Source organism: Microtus ochrogaster, chromosome 5, assembly GCF_000317375.1.
Source record: "Microtus ochrogaster isolate Prairie Vole_2 chromosome 5, MicOch1.0, whole genome shotgun sequence".
In the NCBI taxonomy this organism is placed as follows: domain Eukaryota; kingdom Metazoa; phylum Chordata; class Mammalia; order Rodentia; family Cricetidae; genus Microtus; species Microtus ochrogaster.
Window position 1 is genome coordinate 8,029,705 of NC_022012.1, and position 6,085 is coordinate 8,035,789.

The window sequence follows — 6,085 nt, forward strand, 5'->3', positions numbered from 1 at the left end:
GATTTTCTAGATATATGGAAATATATTTCAGTTAAATAGGCATTCTTCATATCTTTCAAAGACTACAGAATATGGTATTTAAAATGTTTTAATAACTTAGGGTTTTTCATGACAATGAGACACGTCAGCTCCTGACAGCACCAAGCTACTTCCTGAGGAAGATGGGCACCAAAGATGCTCCTTATGGAGTTGTTTAGCCATTTTGACAAGAAACTGCTTTTGCCTGGACTATTGCATAAACTGGACATGAAGAACCCACAGAGAAAGGACTGCTGAACTTGCCTAAAAGTGAGATGATCCTTCGGGGTTCCTGCTTCATGAAAGAGTCTGTGAGACATTCTGCAGGATACAGAAGAAAGTGACTGAACTGTCTTTGAAATTTCCTGCTTCATGGAAAAGTCTGCTGGATACTATGGACTTATAGGCCAAAGATGGATGCCTCAATGGTACAGAATAACTTTGGGTGACTGTCTAGGCAGCAAGATATCTCTGTCATTTCTAGAGTTTTGAAGGCTGCTTATAATATTATCTGTTTACCTACGTAATATTATATCCTTCTGGAGTCTTTGATGGACTTGAAGAATAGATAGATAGTTATAGTTTTAGTTTTCCATTGTTATGAAAAAGATAAAATAGATCCAAATACTGTAACTGTAATTATTGCTTGATAACTGTTTTGTTATATGTAATTTTGCTATTTTAAAGTGAAAGCTTTTCCTTTTGGTTTAAACAAAAAAAGGGAGAAATGATATAGGAGGGTCTTCTCTCTATGTGTTGATTTCATTGGTTGAATAAAGAAGCCGTTTTGAGCATGGTAATAGGGCAGAACTTAGGTAGACAGGGAGACAGAACTGAATTCTGGGAGGAAGAAAGCAAAATCGGAGAGAACCTCCAAGGAGCTGCTAGAATCAGACATGCTGAATCTTTCCTGGTAAGCCATGACCACGTGGTGAACACAGATTAGTAGAAATGTGTTAAATCAAGATGTGAGACTTAGCCAACAGGAAGCTAGAGCTAATGGCCAGGCAGTTATTTAAATAATACAATTTCTGTGTGATTATTTCCAATGAAAGCTAGCCAGGTGGCTGGAACAAAGGACACCACTCCCTTCAACATTTGAGAAAGATTAGGAAATGTGTTGATGGGGGAGTCCCCTCTGCACGTTGTGAAGATGTTTTATTACCATTTGTTAGTAAGGAAAGTGATACAGCCAATGGCTTAGCAGAATAAAGCCAGGGGGAAAATCTGAACAGAGGTATAGAGAGAAAGTACGCAGAGTCAGGAAGATGCCATGTTACTGCCAAAGGAGACATATTCTGGAACTTTGCACGAACCTTAGTAGCCACAACCTCATATAGATACACAGATTAATAGAAATGCGTTAATTTAAGATACAAGGGCAAGCTAGAAAGACACCTAACCTATTAGCAGAACAGTGTCATAATTAATATAGTTTCTGTATGATTACTTGAGTCTGGGAAGCCAGGAAACAAAACTTGGCCTCTGCCTACAATATGTCTTTGTTGGAAGAGGTGTGTCATGAGGGTCAAGCTTTGAAGTTTCAAAATTCCATGCTTTATTCCTCTTGATAGGAATATGTCATTGCACCGATTTAGCATATTCTATTTATGTCTTTCTGTCAGTGTTGGAAGCTTTACCACTTTCACATTTTGGCTACTATGAATAATGTCAGTGTAAATTTATAATCATTCTTATGAACAGGTTTTTAATTTTTCTTGGATATGGCCCCATGCACTCCACTGTAACTTATATGGTGATTCTACATGGGACTTTTTAAGATCTTTCAAACTGTTCTTCAGAGCATACGGAACATGTTACACAGACACAAGAGTACTGGACTCCTACTTCCCACGTCTTTACCAGCCTCCTCATCTTTTTAATAATATCTGTCTTTACATAGTGAAGTGGCATTTGTTATGAATTCAATTTTCATTTTCCTAATAACCAATGACTTGTTCTTTCCCCTTTGTTTGCTGGCCATTTGGATATTCTTATAGAGACTGACTCCTTTGAATGTTTCCAGTGGGCTACTTACTTTTTTCTGTAGCCTTTCTTAGAACTTTCATTTGCTTTGACTTTCCCTTTGGGTTCTGCCATTTCCTCCAGTCTCAGAGAAGTTTTCTTATGTAGCTTAAATAAAGACATAACATATTGAAAGTGGTGTTTGCTTTTTTTTCATTTTCACAGATGAACCTTTCCACAGTTCCCTCTTTGGTTGGTGTACCTTCCCACTGCCAATTCTAATGGCAACTTGCAATCTTCATCATTAACTCACAGAAAATGAAATTTTTAATAAAAAACTAGACCATGGAGTACAGTTCTAAAACCTTACTGGTGGAAAGTTCCCATCAGCCCTGTGCATTTATATGGCAGTAAGCATAAACCAGAAACTTTCTTTCTCCTGTGTGTCCGAAAAATACACATGTGTCATTGAGATAAATGGACAGATTTGTGCTCTCAGAGATTTAGCTCATGTCTTCCTGAACTATTTGAACTCTTCTCCTTCTTCAAACTTATCATCAGTCATAAATGCCCATGGTCAAACTGCTTCCCAAATACCAAAACTTGCACCAAACTGTGAGCTTCAATCTTCCTTTCTCTGTGGATCTGGGAGTCTATAAAAATCTGTGACTCTCTGTGGATCTGTAAAAAGGAAGTTAAGAACTGAGGTGTGACTTCTACATCAAATCACAGATACAGCATCACTGTACTTTGAGAAGACATACTATAGTATGAACCAGACAGGAAGTGAGGTGAAGCTCCTGTACTCCCCTGGATGTCTAATAGGGATAACCATAACTATGAACAATATGATAAAGACTCCACATATTTCCACTTCAGAGACTTCTAGAGCTATATATTCAATCAGCACTTCAACAGATCTGGGCATCTTGGTGGGCATGTGGAGTATATATACAGGGCTCAGAAGCATTGGCCCACATTTATTTCCCTAAATTTCTCTGAACTCTCTAATCCTCATTTAAACACTGAAGATACTATCCATGAAATGATGTGGCATCACGGCATATTCTAATCCCAATATCAAATAACCACTACACTTCAATTCCTGCACCATCAGCCCAGTAAACAACTATGTGTGTCCTTGTACTGTTCTTTTTTTATTTTTTATTTTTACATAAACATTCTCTTTTATTAGATGTATTATATATCACATCAGTCTACATTCCTTTGGTCAAAACAAGTTGCAAAATCAGTGTTGACTAAGGTTTCTGTCCTGCCTAGTTCCCACAGTCATTAAGTCCCAAAGAAATCACACAGAGGTCTACATTAATTACAAACTGATTGTCCTAGTAGCTCAGGCTTCGTATTAACTCTTATAACTTATATTCATCCATAATTCTTATCTGTGTTATCCATGTGACTTGGTACCTTTTTTCGGTGAGGCAGTCACATCTTGCTTGCTCTGTGTCTGGCTTCCTCTGTGTCTGGGTGTCAACTGCAGATTGAAACTTCCCTCTTCCCAGAATTCTCATTGCCCCACCTCTACTTCCTGCCTGGTTTCCCTGCCTATACTTCCTGCCTCACTACTGGCCAATTTATTTAAAATACAAGTGACAGGGTACAGACCATTGTCCCACAGCAGATTAAGGCTTTTTTTTTAGTGGGATGTTTGTTCTGATTATCAACAAGCAAGGCAAGGGTGGAAAAAGAATTAATGATTATATAATTGTGCATAGAAAGACCTACTTACCATTGTATAACATTTTGTTCTTCTTAAAGTCAGTAATTGCTTCGGTACTTATTTTTCCACTGCCTTAGTTTTTTCTGTTCCTATCATGAATTTTAAGTTCTCTCCTAGAGTTGCCAAAAAGAAATAATAAATGCCTCTTGGTGCACCCCCCAGAGATTTGTTCTACCATTTGCCTTAGATCTGTACCTTTTTGGGTGTGCCTTCCTCTTTTTTTTCTTCTTTTTCTGTTTTGTTTTGTTTTCGAGAGAGTGTAATGGTCCTGAAAACCAGGCTGGCCTCAAACTCCCAGAGATCAGCCTGCCTCTGCCTCCCAAGTGCTGGGATTAAAGACATGTGCCACCACACCACCCAGCACTCGGATTAAAGACGTGTGCCACCACACCACCCAGCACTCTTTTATTCTTCATCTCCAGTCTGTACTAGTTGATGTTTTTATCTGTTATGTAGATATTTGTTATCCCAACCTTTTCTCTCTTGCTGGTTTGAAATTTCTCTTCTCTCTTTGTCTGCTTCATATGTTTTCTGGGCCTGTGACTTCCTTTTTTATTGTTTACTTCCTTGATTTCCTTGGGCATTTCCTTCATACTGTTCTCTTTTATTATTTATTTTCTCATGTTTGTGGGCCATTTCCTTTTTTATTGTTTTTTATTGTGCTATACATTTTTCTCCACTCCCCTCTCTCCCTCTCCTTCCCCTTCTATCCTCTCCCATTATGCCCACACTCCCAATTTACTCAGGAGATCATATCTTTTTATACTTCCCATGTAGATTAGCTCCATATATGTCTCTCTTAGAGTTCTCTTTATTGTCTAGGTTCTCTGGGATTGTGAATTGTAGGCTGGTTTTACTTTGTTTTATGTCTAAAAGCCACTTATAGGTGAGTACATATTATATTTGTTTTTCTGGGTCTGGGTTACCTCACTCAATATAATGTTTTCTAGATCCATCTATTTGCCTGCAAATTTTAACATGTCATTACTTTTTACCTCTGAGTGGTACTCTCTTGTGTAAATGTACCAATTTCTTTTATCTATTCTTCAGTTGAAAGGCATTTAGGTTGTTTGCAGGTTCTGACTATTACAAACAATGCTGCTATGAACATAGTTGAGCACATGTCCTTGTGGTCCTATTAAGCTTCCTTTGGGTACATAGCCAAAAGTGGTATTGCTCAGTCTTGAGGTAGATTGTTTCCTAATATTCTGAGAAATTACCATCATGATTTTCAAAACACCTGTACAAGTTTGCACTCCCCCAACATCCTCTCTAGCACAAGTTGACATCAGTGTTTTTGATCTTGGTCATTCTGACAGGTATAAGATGGAATCTCAGAGTTGTTTTAATTTGTATTTCTTTGATGGCTAAGGATGTTGAGCATTTCTTTAGGTGTCTTTCAGCCTTTTGAGATTCAACTGTTGAGAGTTCTCTGTTTAGCTCTATACCTCATTTTTATTGGATTATTTGTTCTTTTGATGTCAAGTTTCTTAAATTCTTTGTATATGTGAAGATCAGTCCACTGTCTGATGTGGGATTGATGAAGATCTATTCCCATTCTATAGACTGTCATTTTGTCTTGTAATGTTTTTAAGATAGTCTCTAATAAATACTTTGTTGCACATTTTCCCAGGTAACCCTTCATTAAATTCTTTGCCTCCAGAACCCCACATGAGTTCCAGAAATTCTTTAGATCAATATAGATGGCTTATGTTGTGCTTCAAGAGCAAAACTAGTGAGAACCCAGTCAAACTTTGGAGTAGAACACCAAGAATTGACCCAAAACCTAGTTAAAAAATATTCTAATCGTTAATATTTCTCTGAAGCCAACAGTGGTTATCTGAAATGAAAATGAAAGAGAAGGAGAGAGAGAAAAGGAGAGTGAAGGAGAGGAGAGGAGAGGAGAGGAGAGGAGAGGAGAGGAGAGGAGAAGATAGAATTCTCCATTTGCTAATAAAGCCTGACATTGGCTTTCCAGTTTCCCAGACTTGGCCCCATGACTGAGAGTTAATTTTAAAAACACTTGTTATGGGTTAATTTTAAAAACACTTATTATGATTATTTTACTAAGTATAAATAGATTTGATTCCTGATAAGCACAGGGAGGAAAAAGTATTTTCTACTCAAATAAAAGATTGAGGCTTCCCCTTCCTTCAAAGCAACTCTAATTAGAATGACCCTATCTGCAGTTTGTTAGATCCTCCCAGGAAAACTCTAAGGCAAAGCCACCCTGGTGAGACACTCTGCTATTTGGACAGTCTGATCTCAGTTATTTGCCTCCTTACAGAAGCCTGAACAAAATTGTTCACCATATATGTCTGGTTTTGCCTTTGATGGTTGTAATTAAGAAAATTTCATCAA